Here is a 16,826-nt window from a genome sequence, read left to right as displayed (position 1 = left end):
AAAATCTGGACGCAGAATTGCTCTATCACGTCAGGATTTTGAGATATCCTAACCTAAATGTGCAAAAAACACCGTTTTTTGCCTATTTTTGAGGTTATATATAAACGACAGATTTTTTTTTTTTAAAAGCACACATAGCATCTTAAAGAAGAAGTCTTTCTCTTACGAATGGCGTTGAGTTTGCTCAAATATTTTTTTTTCGCTAAGATAGAGCAATTTAAAGTTTATAAATTACTACTACTGCATCATACCTACGTTAATTCAGTGGTTTTTCAGCCACAGGAAAATTAGCAAATTTATAAACTTTAAATTGCTCTATCTTAGCGAAAAAAAAAGATATTTGAGCAAACTCAACGCCATTCGTAAGAGAAAGACTTCTTCTTTAAGATGCTATGTGTGCTTTAAAAAAAAAACCTGCGTTTATATATAACCTCAAAAATAGGCAAAAACGGTGTTTTTTGCACATTTAGGTTAGGATATCTCAAAATCCTGACGTGATAGAGCAATTCTGCGTCCAGATTTTAATTCAGCGCATCGAAAACCTTTAGGAAAGTATGGTCTGGTTTATGGTCAAATTTCTTGTCGGCCTGTGTAATCAGTGGGATTGTTAGAACGATGTTTACGCATTCACTGTGTTATGCCAGCTTTTGCCTTCATCAGAACATTAACCAGCCCGGCATCGGCAACAACCTACTCAACAGTGGTTTTGCAAATACTCTGCAACTTTCGCAGTAATTGATGATAATAATATTTTCTGTCGTAAATCTCTTTTCCATTGTATGTAGCATTTCGTAACTCTTCATCAGTTTAAGCTTAGAATGTAACAAAACGAGAGGCACTTTTGTTTCACTGCACCACTTTTGATTCATAATCTTATACACTGAAATCAAGCTGCTAAACCGTATGTACCAGACGAAGCATGAAATGCTTATAAAAAACATGTTTCACTTGTCCAATTCCCGCCAATTTGCAAATTTGTTGTTACGCTACGATAGAAATTCCCGATTCCTGCAACATGAAAACAAAACTCGCATAAGTGCCACGATATGTACGCGATCTCATATTAAAGCAACTAAAACTGCAAACCTATGCTCACCCATGCCATACGCCTATGCATCAGTTATGATAATCATGGTACATTTGTACTTTTTTTGGTACATTTCGCTCCCCGAAAGTACGTTGGTACTACATTGACATATTTCGTACATTTTTGTAAAATACAGCACTACACTTCAAATCATTTGCAAAGCAGCTCTGAATGTACAAAAAAATTTAAAATTTTTCGAAGAAAATATATCGTTAAGTTGTTTTGTTGCCGAGCACAATTTGCCATTATTTGCAATTATGGATCATTTAAATATGCTTATGAAAAATAGCATAACTCATACTAAATTGTGAACGAATTTTTTATCAATAGAATTAAAGCACAGAAAATAATATAACAGGGCAAGAAAATTATAAATTCATAATTGTATTTTGTCAGAAGAATTATTACTCTTTAATAATAGATGAAACGACTGATATATGTATATCAAAAAAAAGGCAGTTTCGATTCGAATTTTTTATAAAAAGTGCATTGATGGATTTTTAGATTTGATACCTTTGGCCGATAGTAGCACGGAGGGTATTTTTAATGCCATTATTAAGGGCCTCATTCTCTATTACGAAACGAACTTTCGTTGCGGATCACAGAAGAATAGCTAGAGTATTTGCACTATGTTAAACGATGGCAACTTATCACTTGACAATTACTTTTGCCTTCCTGTTAGTTAGAAACGTAAAGCCGAACAAAAATGATAGAGAATACCATTGCCAGACGAAATCGTTTGGAGGCGAATCGTTCGTCTGAGCTATCGTTCGCAATACAGAATGAAGCCTTAAAACTTTGAAAGACCATTCAATACCCCAAAATGATTGGTTTCACTGCCGACACCTGTTCGGTTATGATGGGAGCAAAAAGCGGAGTGCAAGCAAGGCTGAAGCAAGTTGTTCCAAATCTGCATGTTAATGGATGTGTTTGTCACATTTTAAATTTAGCTTCAATGGCCGCTTGTGATGTATTTCCCAACAAAATCGATACATTTAGAAGACGTAAACTATCATTTTTGTAACAGCCCCTTAGGAGGGCAGGCTTTCAGAGTTTTCAAGAACATTTCGGTACAGAAATGCATGTTTTACTAAAGTACGCCCCCACAGCCCCTAGACAAGCCATTCATAAATAGAATTCTTGAACAATGGGATGCCCTCAAGTACTCGTATTATTTTAATCTTTACATATTTGAAAATAAAATACATATTGTAGAGCTGTGCTAAACAATTTTACAGAAAGTAATTTTTTTCTTTGAAATATTTTTAAGGAAAGTAAATTTTAATGATAAAACTTTGTTGTGGGCTGCATAGCTTTCACCAGAAAGTATTTTAAGCGGTGAAACAAATAGTATTGTGCTTTAGTTATGGACTTGTTTCTGAAATCAGCATTTGATAAAATAGAGAAAATTAATTCTAAATTTAGAGCTTAGCAGAGCATGAGAGCCTTAAAAAATTCAAGAATTTAAATATATGAAGCTTTTGGGAAGAATTAAGATCAGTTAAAAATATATTAAATGCGCAAATGTTTTCCAATATTTATAGAATAGTTCAAGGCATATTTTCAATTCGAAATTCATCCACAAACGTAGAAAGGATATTTTCTATACAAATTTTAATTAAAACTAAGTTAGAAGCTCGGCCTTAGATCTCTTCGGAGGTTATCGCGCCTTACATTTATTTTTTTTTTTTAAGTTAGAAATAGACTTCAAATAAACACAGTTTCGAATTTAATGAAAACAAAATACTTGATGAAATCAACTAACAGTAGTTGTCATGATATAGATACGAAAAAAAGCTTTTTGTCAACTGAGGTATTTAAAGAACTCAAAGAAGAAGAACTTTTAATGTAGTGATTGAAATAGGAGTTATTAGTATAGATGTAGGCGACGAACTGTCAACTTTTATACCTGAATCAAAACCTTTTGTACCTAAATGTTTTTATGAAATGTTTTTGCATTGAATGCAGCTGTTATTTCTTAAAATATTAATTTTATGTTCCTTAATGGTACTCAATAAAGAATGTACGCTTCAATCGATAAACTTCTTTTATTATTTTTACTAGAAAATTATTTCTTCATAAATCATATTTTCCTGTTAGACTACGTTTAATTTGTGTTAGAAAAAAAAAACCAGTTTTTGGATAAAGAAGCAGAATATAGCTCTAGTTCCGTTCAAATTCACATCCGAAGACTTTTGGTACATTTTTGGATGATTTGGTATATTTTTTTCCTCGTTTGGTACAAAATGAAAAAATCCATTTATCATCTGCTACGCATACAAAAATTCCCGTATTTGCAAAAGAATTATTCTTTATGCCAAGCCTACTTGAGCGCGAAAACGATTTTGAGCACCAGCTTGTCTGCGAGAGCAATCATATTCGTACAACAAGCGCACGTAATTTGTGCCACACCTACACGTCGCACCATTGCCCCAGGTAAAATGTATTATGAAGCGTATTTACGTTGTTGTAGTTTATGCTACTGGTTTTGAACTGGTGCGCTCCTAATTTGAGCTATTTATCCGATACAATCAATCAGACACGTAAGTATGTTGAAGTGAAACAAGCGTCGATGTTTCCCAATATTAATATGGGAATTAGGTAAAATTTTAGAACAATACGAATACTACAAACCCACCAGAGGATCACGTTCCTCGTTACGAAGAGCTCGTTCTTTTTTGGCGATATATGATGAATGAGCTGCAATAACAAAATTTTGTGTACGTAAGTTGACAAAAGCACAGTAGGTACATGACAAAAGCATTGGTAGTATCGGATCAAATTTCTCTTTTATATATCATCGCTTCTGGCCGTTCTTCTGATAAAGATGACTTATAATCCGCTTGGGATTCTGTTCTGTATCAGGCAGCTGTTTGCTGGAACGTCAGCTGAGAGGAAAAGAGGACAGCGAAAGCTGAAACGGAGTATTGCTAAGATAATTACATACACTCGATTACAGAACTTGGGATATAACGTCTTTCATCTCCCACACCAGTAATGTCCTACAACTAAAATTCTTAAAGATCAGCTAGCCAAAGTTTGACAATGCCATATTGTGGGAAATAGTTTCTGCGGCGGATAGGCTGTGATCAAAATGTGTTAACACCCAAGCGTACTGTGGTCATATACGCTAAGGGAAAGCTCTAATGGGCCACACTCACTCAAAGCTAAAGGATGTACTCTTGTCGTTAATAGAAAATAGGTAGACCTAGATTGAGCGAGCGTTAGCACAGTGCGACAGATACCAAATACGCACAACAGCATGATTTGGCGTGACTAAACCTTTAGACTGGAAGTGTACCGCTAAGAGAACGATAATAGTTAAACAGGCGTAATAGTGATTATAGAGCTAACTAGTTATATATAGTTTAGTGAAGAGTGGCGGATGTTTCTAATATGAATCCGGTACATTCCGGAACTTTCACCTTCTGGAACTAGCTCGACTGCCTCGAGATCGATTTTTTTGACCACTAAAACCTTCGGGCCACTGGATTTCAATCGCTTCTAATGTCACGCCGCTGGATGGAGAGCGCTGCCTTATCTCTTTATTAGCCACTGAGTCGTATTCCAGTCTAGCATCCAATTCTTTTGTTGAACTGATTCTGTTCATCTTCTCCATTTTTTCATCTTCCATTCTTGTGTCACTTGATTCGAACCCTTTCTTTAGTTAGGGCAGCACACTACATCTATATATTTCAGTACACCCTAATAATATTAGAAGTTCACATTTTCTGCTCTAGAGCTGCGGATACAAAAAACGTTAGGGCGCTATCAAACGATTAAATTTTATGACCTCTTGGGCAGATACAGAGGACTATCGAAAGCACAAAAATAGAGTTTGTAGAGCGTATTAATTGGTAAGAGGAGCGTTGCTGCAACGAATGAAGGCGGATGTGTCCGATTGTAGCACTCACAACGGACAAAAGACACCCTCTTACTATGTTAAGAAAAAGTGCATGTCACACACACAACCCCAACAACACGCTTTGAATCGCACCCCCAATTTTCGAACACAAGCCATTGCAAAAGCCCCTTTTGGACTATCTGAATATCACACTTTCTGTCTACCAATTTGCTAGCCTGTTTATCTAACGAGCTTTTGATTTTATATAGTTGGCCATATTGAAGTTTCCGCTTTGCGAATGTACTTTAAATTGTGTGCTGATATGGCTTGCATATTGCATGCATTGGCAAAGAGGATAAATACAATAAGAGCCGTCACTCGTTATTTTTTAGGCATTTACTCGATGTATACTGAGAGGTAGTCGCTACTTTTTTTTGGGCGAGATGTTTATAAATGTCTTCTATACATTTCCGTGAGGCTTTTGTGTTTTTTTTTTCCGACTGTATTTAACTAACTTATTTAATTCTCTTTCCAAAAATCACAGTTACGCAAGGGGCCTACACGGCATGGATAAATGCGAGACAATTAAAAATGTCCCTCTCAGAAAACATTCGGCATAGATTTTTTCAATTTCCAGCGAAATACTCGCCACAAAATAACGAGTGACGGTTCTTATTGTATTTATCCTCTTTGGCATTGGTTATATAATGCAGTTGCAGCTTATGCAAACATGGGCAAGTACATTGAAGTCTCGCATTTACCAAGCACCATAGATACAATTTTTAAGCTATTGCATAGATTTTATCGCGGGCTTGGGGAATAAATCAAAAAAAACCTTAACGGATATTTGTCAAAAAAGGTTCGAAAAGGTTCGAAAAAGGTTCGGTCTTAGCAACAGGCCAAATACATAAAATTGGATCTCTATCATAAAGTTAAAGTTAAATATAAAGTTAAAGTTAAAGTTAAAAATAAAGTTAAAGTTAAAATTAAAGTTAAGGTTAAAGTGAAAGTTAAAGTTGAGGTTAAAGTGAATGTTAAAGTTAAAGTGAAAGTGAAAGTTAAAGTGAAAGTTAAAAATAAAGTTAAAGTTAAGCTTAAAGTTAAAGTTAAAGTCAAAGTTAAAGTTAAAGTTAGGGTTAAAGTTAAAGTTAAAGTTACGGTTAAAGTTAAAGTTGAAGTTAAAGTTAAAGTTAAAGTTAAAGTTAAAGTTAAAATTAAAGTTAAAGTTAAAAATAAAGTTAAAGTTAAAGTTAAAGTCAAAGTCAAAGTCAAATCCAAATTCAAAGTCAAGGTTAAAGTTAAAGTTAAAGTTAAGGTTAAAGTTAAAGTTAAAGTTAAAGTTAAAGTGGAAGTTAAAGTTTAAGTTAAAGTTAAAGTTAAAGTGAATGTTAAAGTTAAAGTGAAAGTTAAAGTTAAAGTTAAAAATAAAGTTAAAGTGAAAGTTTAAGTTAAAGTTAAAGTTAAAAATAAAGTTAAGGTTAAAGTTTAAGACAAAACTCGAATTAATATCAAAGAAAACAAAATGTTGCATAAATATTATAATTGCATAAGTTGATAATCAGGATCATGCTCCGATTTTTCTAAATATTTAGTTGCTAGATCAAACTTTCATCGTCTTAATCAGCAGTGCTATAAACGTTACTTAAATCGGTGTAAGCTTCAATTTTTTAACAACCCGAAACAATTTTTTAGTTTTGTCAATTCTAAGAGAAAAACCTCAGGATTTCCATCTGCTTTGGCCTATGGATGTAAGAACGCAAGCTCGGATGATGATGTTGCCAACTTATTTGCTGAATACTTTAAGTCGACCTATTCATCTCAACTTTTTCAATCGGATCTCTATCCTTACACCTTAGAAAGTTCTAATTGTATTCTGGTTCCTGTCATAGATATAGATACTGTTCTGAAGAGTCTTCTGGAGTTGAAACCAATTACCTCTCCGGGTCCAGATGGCGTTCCTAGTTGTGTTCTAAACTTTTGCGCTGTCAACCTATCTAAGCCGATCCTTAAATTATTTACACTATCTCTAGAATCTTCTGTATTCCCTTCAATTTGGAAGCAATCATTTATTATTCCCTTACATAAGAAAGGTAGTAGGTCCAATATCGAGAACTACAGGGGCATAGCTAAACTTTCGGCTATTCCTAAAATGTTTGAAAAGATCATCACCTGCCAAATTCAATATGCATTTACTTCTTTATTATCACCCAGCCAACATGGTTTTGTGTGTAGAAGATCAACCACAACCAACTTGTTTGAGTTCACCTCTCTAGTCATGGATGGATTTTTATCCAATAAGCAAACCGATGTTATTTATTCAGCAAAGCATTTGACTCTGTTAACCATGAGCTTTTAACTCATAAACTTGACTTACTGCGTTTTCCGAAGAATTATTACTTTGGCTTCGCAGCTTTCTTGTAAATAGAACTCAGTAAGTTATGTTCAAAAACAGTCTCTCTGAGTAACTTCTGGTGTGCCTCAGGGTAGCCATTTGGGTCCATTACTTTTTACACTCTTCATTAATGACTTACCTAATGTTATTTCGTATTTCCGAGCTCTAATGTATGCAGATGATGTAAAACTATGCTATACATACTTACAATCTGACTCTTCTCGTTTGGATCTACTTCAGGCCGATTTGGACTCATTTCAATTATGGTGTACAGTAAATCTACTAGTTTTGAACTGCTGCAAATGTAAACTAATGACATTTCACAGAGTTAACCCAGTTTTAAAATCATATATGCTAGATGGTGCGCTCTTGGAGCGTATATCTGAAGTATGTGACCTAGGTGTTCTTTTTGATGCGAAATTGAGCTTTAACATGCATATTTCATCTATTGTAAACAAGGCATCGGGTGTACTCGGATTTAGTAAAAGATGGGCTAAAGAATTTGATGATCCTTATTTAACCAAGACCTTTTACACATCTTTGGTTCGCCCAATACTTGAGTATTGTTCCTGTATTTGGTCCCCGGGGTATAAAAATCATATAGATCGGATTGAATCGGTACAGAAGCAGTTTCTAATCTTCTCTTTACGCGGTCTTAACTGGGAATCAAATCAACATCTTCCACCTTATAGAAATAGACTTCTTCTCATTAGTTTGCCAACTTTAGAGAATAGAAGAACATTACTCGGGGTAATGTTCCTTCATAAACTGATTATCGGTGAGATAGACTCTACTGACCTTGTAAGCAGACTGAATTTTTCCGTTCCTGCGAGAACTACAAGACACTATGTACTCTTTCATTTACCCATTCTACGGCGTAATTTTGCCAAATATAGCCCTCTTCGCAATTGGTGCTCGCGCTATAACGAACTGTACAACTGCATTAGTTTTGAGTATTCGATTGCTGCTATCCGTAAGGAAATACTCTCACGTCTGGCATGATATTTTTAAAGATTTTTAAATAAGATGTCAATTTTATTTCAATATTAATTTTAACTAATCTTTATTTTTGATTTGATTTATGTATTAATTAAAATTTAACTCAATTAATTTGATTGTTTAATATTTAAGTTTTTACTTTAAATTTTGTTTTTTACGCTTATGTTTTCTTTCCTTGTTATATGTATTGTATCTTATATTCAGTAGTCAACCGCTTTGTGTCTGTGTTGACTTTAACAAACAAATAAATAAATAAATAAAATAATATGCCATAGCTTTACTGCGGCAGTCCCCGAGTGCCACACGTCTTTTTTTTTAGTAGAATTCATAAAAACAATCTGCCTTTCTCACTCTCCATCCCTTTTTCTCCCTTCCTCTCATTCTCTTGGTCTCCCTGTACCTCCCTCTCCCTCTGCCTACTTACTTACTTACTTAATTGGCGCTTAACCGTCTAAACGGTTATGGCCGTCCAACAAGGCGCGCCAGTTGCTCCTTCGCTCCGCCAACCGGCGCCAATCGGGCACACCAAGGGAGTTTAAATCGTTTTCCACCTGGTCTTTCCAACGGAGTGGGGGCCGCCCTCTACCTCTGCTTCCATAGGCGGGTTCCGATAGAAACACTTTCTTGGCCGGAGCATCATCTTTAATTCGCATAACATGGCCTAGCCAGCGCAGCCGCTGCATTTTAATTCGCTGGACTATGTTGATGTCTGCGTATAGCTCGTACAGCTCATCATTAAATCTTCTTCGGTACTCGCCATCGCCAACGCGTAGAGGTCCATAAATCTTTCGAAGAACTTTTCTCTCGAACACTCCCAAAGCCGCTTTATCTGCTGTTGTCATGGTCCATGCTTCTGCCCATATAGCAGGACGGGTACGACAAGTGACTTGTAGAGTATGATTTTCATTCGCCGAGAGAGGACTTTACTTTTCAATTGCCTACCTAGTCCAAAGTAGCATTTATTGGCAAGATTGATTCTTCGCTGGATTTCAGTGCTGATGTTGTTGCTAGTGTTGATGCTGGTTCCCAAATAAACGAAGTCTTTTACTATTTCGAAATTATGGCTGCCAACAGTAGCGTGGCTGCCAAGGCGCATATGCGCTGACTCTTTGCTCGATGATAGCAGGTACTTCGTTTTGTCCTCATTCACCATCAAACCAATCTTTACCGCTTCTTTTTCCAGTTTGGAGTAAGCAGAACTAACAGCGCGGGTGTTTAGGCCGATTATATCAATGTCATCAGCATATGCCAGTAATTGCACGCTTTTATAGCATATTGTTCCAGTGCGGTTAAGTTCTGCAGCTAGTATAATTTTCTCCAGCATCAAATTAAAGAAATCGCACGATAGGGGGTCACCCTGTCTGAAACCTCGTTTTAGTTTCGAACGGCTCGGAGAGGTCCTTCCCAATTCTGACTGAGCTGATGGTGTTGCTCAACGTGTGTTTGCGATTGCGTTTGCTTATATGCGTATGCGTTCGATTCTTTGCTTTCAAAGTATAAGTTCAACATCATTTTGCACAGCCGTATAAGTTTTGCGGGGAAACCAAATTCAGACATAGCGGCATATAGGCAGCTCCTTTTCGTGCTGTCGAAGGCGGCTTTAAAGTCGACGAAGGGGTGATGTGTGTCGATTCTCTTTTCACGGGTTTTTTCCAAGATTTGGCGCATTGTGAAAATCTGGTCGATGGTAGATTTACCAGGTCTGAAGCCGCACTGATAAGGTCCAATCAGCCGGTTCACGGTGGGCTTCAATCTTTCGCACAATACACTTGAAAGGACCTTATATGCGATATTAAGAAGGCTGATTCCACGATAGTTGGTGCATTTTGCAATATCCCCCTTCTTGTGGACTGGGCAAAGAACACTTAGATTCCAACCGCCGGGCATGCTTTCGTCAGCCCATATTTTGCTAAGAAGCTGCTGCATACGCCTTACCAACTCCTCGCCACCGAACTTGAATAGATCCGCAGGCAATCCATCAGCGCACACGGCCTTGTTGTTTTTCAATCTGGTTATTGCTATTCTAACTTCGTCATAATCGGGCGGGGGGACATATATTCCATCATCATCGATTGCGGGATCGGGTTCTTCATCTCTGCGCGGTGAATTGCTGCCTCCATTTAGGAGAGCAGAGAAGTATTCCCTCCATAATCTAAGCACTCTCTGGACATCAGTTACAAGGTCGCCGTTTTCATTCCTACAGGAGTTTGCCCCGGTCTTAAAACCTTCCGTCTGTCGCCGTATTTTTTGGTAGAATTTTCGGGCGTTATTCCTGGTGGCTAGCAGCTCAAGCTCCTCGCACTCACGCCTTTCTGCTTCTGCTTTTTTCTTCCTGAAAAGGCGTCTCGCTTCCCTTTTCAACTCACGATAGCGTTCACACACTCCTCTTGTCGCGCTCGCTTTTAACGTAGCCATGTAGGCAACGTCTTTTCTTTCGGTTGCAACGCGGCATTCTTCATCATACCAGTTGTTTTTTCGTGGCCGCCGGTAATCAATTTTTTCCTCGGCGGCAGTACGAAGTGCTTTGGAGATATGCTCCCACTGCTCCTGTATTCCTTCAGGATGAGTTGTGCTCTCAGAGAGCAGGTGTGAGAGTCGAGTTGCGAAATCATTGGCAGTCTGTTGTGATTGAAGCTTTTCGACGTCTAGCTTTCCTTGTGTTTTTTGTTCCTTGGTTTTAGCCGCGTTGAGACGGGTGCGTATTTTGGCTGCAACGAGATAATAGTCCGAGTCGATGTTAGATCCTCGGATCGTGCGCACATCTAAAACACTGGAGGCATGCCGTCCGTCTATCACAACGTGATCGATCTGATTGCGAGTATTTCGATCGGGACACAGCCATGTAGCTTGATGTATCTTTTTATGTATGAACCTCGTGCTCGAATAACCATGTTTCGAGCACCGGCAAAGTCAATCACCCTCAGTCCGTTAGGAGAAGTTTCATTGTGTAGGCTGGACTTTCCGACTGTAGGGCCAAAAACACCTTCTTTGCCCACCCTGGCGTTAAAGTCGCCAAGCACGACTTTTATATCATGACGGGGGCAGCGCTCGTATGTGCGTTCTAATTGTTCATAAAAAGTGTCTTTCACCTCATCGTCTTTCTCCTCTGTCGGCGCATGGGCGCAGATGGATGATATATTTAAAAATTTTGCTTTTATTAGGATAGCGACGAGACGCTCGTCCACAGGCGTGAACGCCAGAACTTGGCGACAGAGTCTCTCTCCCACCACGATTCCGACGCCGAAACTGCGCTTATTCGTATGGCCACTCCAATAGATGTCACAATTTTTGATCTTCTTTCTTCCTTGCTTCGTCCAACGCATTTCTTGGATGGCGGTGATGTCAGATTTTGCTTTGACGAGGACATCAACCAGCCGGGCATCTGCACCAATCCCATTCAGAGAGCGGACTTTCCAGGTGCATGCCCTCAATTCATTGTCCTTCAAACGTTTGCCATGGTCGTCATCAATAGAGAGTGTATTTATCGGAGGCTTGTTGTTATATTTCATTGGAGTATGGTTTTACGTGGCGGGTCCCAAGCCCAGCGCACAACCCGCTCAGCGGGGGTGAAAATATTACTTGCACGTTTATATAGCGAGCCGCTTGCTCCAAGACAGACGCCCGCTTGCAGCCGCACCTAGAGGTGTACAGACGCTGCCGATGAGATCTCCCCCGGCTAGCCCTTATACCGATTATGTCAGAGTGGTCTAGCCAGGTTTTCGCCTTCTCACATTAGCTACCCAGAGGATAGTTGGCCGCAAGCGACCGGCAGTAGTGAGCTGCTTGAACCGCATGCAAAAGAATCGCTCTGGCCATTCCCAGGTGAATGGCGGTCAGAAGCTTTCCCCACTTTCGTGGACTTCTACACACGGCTCCACCCTCCGATGAGAATTATATAACACTTCGATAACAAATCGATAACTTGTCCTTTCCCTTTCTTGACATGCATTGCAATGTTACCACACTATCCACCTGTATTATGACTATACTTATCACGCCTACACTAACACAACTCTCATATTCTGTATTCCCCCATACTATGAGCAAAGACGTTAACTCATCAAAACTGTTTAAATAATTGCGTCAGTTTTCTACTCGCTTTTTCAATAAAATAACCTTACTCTTGCATACTTGGTGAGAAGGTCATTACTAAGTGCTCTAAGCTTTCCGTATAAGAAAGTATTTAGCACTAACAGTGACCCGTTAAAAGAGGACGTGTTATGACTTTGTGTTCATGTTTTTCCTCAATTGGCTTCCCGCTTCCATTTTACATGACACTCATTTTGTCCTTGGCCAGTCGCACTATTGCCACGTGCTAAGTGGACTTTTTGGATGCCTTTTTATACCTTTCATGAAAATGAAATGGTATATTAATTTCGTCACGAAACCCAAAATTGTAAGTCCTTAAAGGAAAATAGATAGACCCACCGTATACCGAAATAATCAGGTTGAAGAGCTGAGTTGATTTAGCCATGTCCGTCTGTCCGTCTGTCTGTTTGTATGCAAACTAGTCCCTTATTTTTGAGATATCTTGATAAAATTTGGTGAGCGGGTGTATTTGGGTGTCCGATTAGACATTTGTCGGAACCGGCCGGATCGGACCACTATAGCATATATCCTCCGTACAACCGATTTTTCAGAAAAAGAGGATTTTTGTTATATCTTACCCAATTTAACAGATTGAAGCTTCAAACTTCACCATATACTTTCGTATATTGCACATATTGTTGCCTAAAAAAATTGATGAGATCGGTCGTATATATAGTATATATCCCCCACAACCGAATGCTCAGATAAGAAACTTTTCGTAATTACTGCCCTATTTTAAGAGCTAGAGGCTTCAACTTTCACCAAATGCTTACGTATATAGCATATATTGCTGTCTGAAAAAATCATAGAGATCGGTGATATATATATTATATACTTCATATAAACTGTCATTTTTGCCCCTTCTTTACGGATAGAAGCTTCAAAATTCATCAAATTTCATCAAATAGTTACGTTTACGTCATATATTTTTGAAATACGTGATTCGTAGTCATAGTTTTTACATGCAGACCACAAAAATGTGAAGCTTTGCATCCTCACACAAAGTACCTACCTATTTTTATACTCAGTTGAGCAGAGCTCACAGAGTATATTAACTTTGATTGGATAACGGTTGGTTGTACAGGTATAAAGGAATCGAGATAGATATAGACTTCCATATATCAAAATCATCAGTATCGAAAAAAAAATCGATTGAGCCATGTCCGTCCGTCCGTCCGTCCGTCTGTCCGTTAACACGATAACTTGAGTAAATTTTGAGGTATCTTGATGAAATTTGGTATGTAGGTTCCTGGGCACTCATCTCAGATCGCTATTTAAAATGAACGATATCGGACTATAACCACGCCCACTTTTTCAATATCGAAAATTTCGAAAAATCAAAAAAGTGCAATAATTCATTACCAAATACGGATTAAGCGATGAAACTTTGTAGGTGAGTTGGACTTATGACGCAGAATAGCAAGATAATAAAATTTTGGACAATGGGCGTGGCACCGCCCACTTTTAAAAGAAGGTAATTTAGAAGTTTTGCAAGCTGTAATTTGGCAGCATAATATGTAATGTTCGGTTACACCCGAACTTAGCCTTCCTTACTTGTTTATTTTATATTTATCTTAAAAATCGTTTAGATATGTTCAAATTTCACCAAATTTACGTGTATAGCATATATTGTTGTCTGAAAAAATCATAGAGATCGGTGGTACATATATTATATACCCCATATAAACTGTATTTTTTTGCCCCTTTTTTACGGCTAGAAGCTTCAAAATTCATAAAATTTCATTAAATAGTTACGTTTACGTCATATGTTGTTGAAATACGTGATTCGTAGTCAAAGTTTTTACACGCAGACCACAAAAAACCTGAAACTTTGCATCCTCACACAAAGTACATACCTATTTTTTATTTTATATTTATCTTAAAAATCGTTTAGGTATGTAGATCTGTTCACTATATATTTCTTATCTTATACATCCGATTATTCGGAGATTACGAACGGGATAAGATTATTGTTCAGCCCCATTCATGAAAGGTATGAAGTCTTCGGCACAGCCGAAGACAGTCCCGTCCTTACTTGTTTCATTTCACTTGAGCTAAACTGCCCCAGTCGTGTATTTTCTAAAAACTTCTTCCTAAAATTGTTCTTCTTTTCTTGTATTTCTTGTGTGTTTTATGATTCAACTTGTTTTTTCCTGCCTCGTTTGCATACAAGTTGAGCCTATGAACTTATTTTGACAGACGCAACATCATCCTTTTTTGCATGTTTATTTATGAGTGGGAGAAGTTGTGTGTGTGACCGACACGCTTTTATTGTGCGCGTCTAAAAAGCGCATACTTCATTTATTTACGAAGCAAGTAGACAAGGCTCTAAGGCACTAAAGAGCAATAAACGAAGCTTTAGCGATATGAAAATCCGTTTGGTACTTTTCGTAAGCTGCTGAAAATGAAATCGAACGGGCAATAGAAAAAACACGAGATTTTGAGTAAAATCCATGACTCTAATTAGTAATTGTAGTTCCACTTGCTTTCTGATATCTAGTGAGTTGTATCTTTTGGATTCGGTTACAAAAGAACGTAGCTCGAAGCGTACCAAAATTTTTCCAAAACTTTCAGCAATCTTAAATATTAAGAGCGATCAGATTTGAGGCGAATGCGTTATATCCTGTAATATTTCTCATTACCTTTTATAGCCATTCACGCTGGCTTCTTTCTTTTTGGTGCGATCCAAACTGGGGTTGCCTTTCTACTACTATTACGACAGCATCTAAGAAAGCTACATTAGTCCGACCATTTATGTGATATAACTCTCATCATCCACAACGAAAACCTTAAGAGTTCAATACTTGCGCCACCTAAGGCCCTTATTATGTAAATTTCGATTCCGCGTCCACGTTTACACACTTCAGTGTCTGACAGAAAATTAAAGCGACTACCCCTATATAATTGGCATTATATAGTAATTAATGTAAATGTTGGTGTCAAGGTATCATGATGTTTTAATTATTCTAAGGGCCTAAAGACTAGGACCTTTCAAAGGGTCTAAATATCCTATGGAAGACTAGAATCTTTCAAAGGGCCTAAATATCCTATGAAAGCCTAGAACGCTTCAAATTCATATGTGGGAAATTAGTGGGTTCAAGAAAAATGAAAGGGAAATGAAGGGAAAGGTTCGTAACAGGGTGTAATAATAGACGAGTTATACATTTAATATCGAAGTGTTTTAAATTTTCTTTCGATAATATAAGTTATTGATTTTTTATCAAACGATTTATCGATTTATTACCGAAAAATTTTCGATTATCTATCGAAAAATTGCAATATTTTAACAAAAAGTTATCTGTTTGATATCGGAGTGTTAACAGTTTTTGACCAATTTGTTATCGGCGTGCTAAGAAATTTTTTTGTTATCAAAAGTAATCGATTTCTTGTCGAAAAGTGTTAACAATTGATATTTTATCGAAAAATTATCGATTATTTCCCGAAAGATCGTATATGAAGGGCTTAGAACCAAAAGGATCTAAGTAACATCGACGTTGAATTGAGATAATTAAGGTTAATGTATATTACTTATTGTAAATTCTGGGTAAATGCATTTGAAATGATTCCTGTCTAAATGAATGCAGGTTAGTCAATTAATTTAAAGGATGTTTACTGCAGATGGAAAATAACTGCTAATTTCCAAAAATTATTGCAAAAATTTCCAAAAATTATTGCAATAAAATTTCGAACGTTGATTGCTCGGCCAAAAGAACATGCAGAATTTTTTCAAGTATGCAGTTTTGTAGCCCGTTTAATTTTAATATAATAAATTGCTAAACTTAAGTTCGTAGGAAGTCTCGCTGATTTTTGGCAATTTTTTTTCTGGATCCAAGCGCACTTAGACCCTTTTGGATCCAAAAATTGTTGCAATAAAATTTCGTTTTTGGCCTGGCAAATATATGGCAATAAAATGTCCAAAATGGTTTGGATCGCATTGTCAACAAATATACACTATATTAAATATACAAATATGAGTATAACTCAATTTTAAAAAAAATGTCACTTAGATCCTTTTGATTCTCAAAAAGTTATTAATAGTTATCGGTTTTATATGCAAAATTTACCGATTCTAGTCCACTTCCCGTTGGAGTGTTATCAATTTGTTATCGGCGCATTATCGATTTGTTTTCGACGCGTTATCGGTTTGCTATGATACAGAGAACGATAAAAATTTAATATAAAATCGAGGGCTGTAAGCCGTCGACAAAAAGCCGATAATTCCACGATAATAATTCGCTATCGATAATAAGGCGATATTAAACAATATTCTATCAGTATCAGTTGTCACAGATAAGAAAGCTCTTAACGAACAGCCCAAAATTATTTGTTTTTGATAAAGTTACATCTGTTGTGGCTTTACCTCAACTCTAGGCTAGACATCACATTAGGGGGACATGGGAATCTGTCCACCTAAC

General features: G+C 37.2%; 1 protein-coding gene across 1 annotated transcript in view; it reads right to left on the bottom strand.

Moving 5' to 3' along the window:
- Window positions 1-16,826, bottom strand: part of LOC137241488 (ADAMTS-like protein 3) — an 80,068-nt gene that overhangs the window by 41,979 nt on the left and 21,263 nt on the right. The gene's annotated exons all lie outside the window — the stretch shown is intronic.

The sequence above is a fragment of the Eurosta solidaginis genome, chromosome 2, assembly GCF_040869045.1.
Source record: "Eurosta solidaginis isolate ZX-2024a chromosome 2, ASM4086904v1, whole genome shotgun sequence".
NCBI lineage: Eukaryota > Metazoa > Arthropoda > Insecta > Diptera > Tephritidae > Eurosta > Eurosta solidaginis.
Note: the sequence above shows the minus strand (reverse complement) of the source record. Positions and strands in the feature narration are given on the sequence as shown.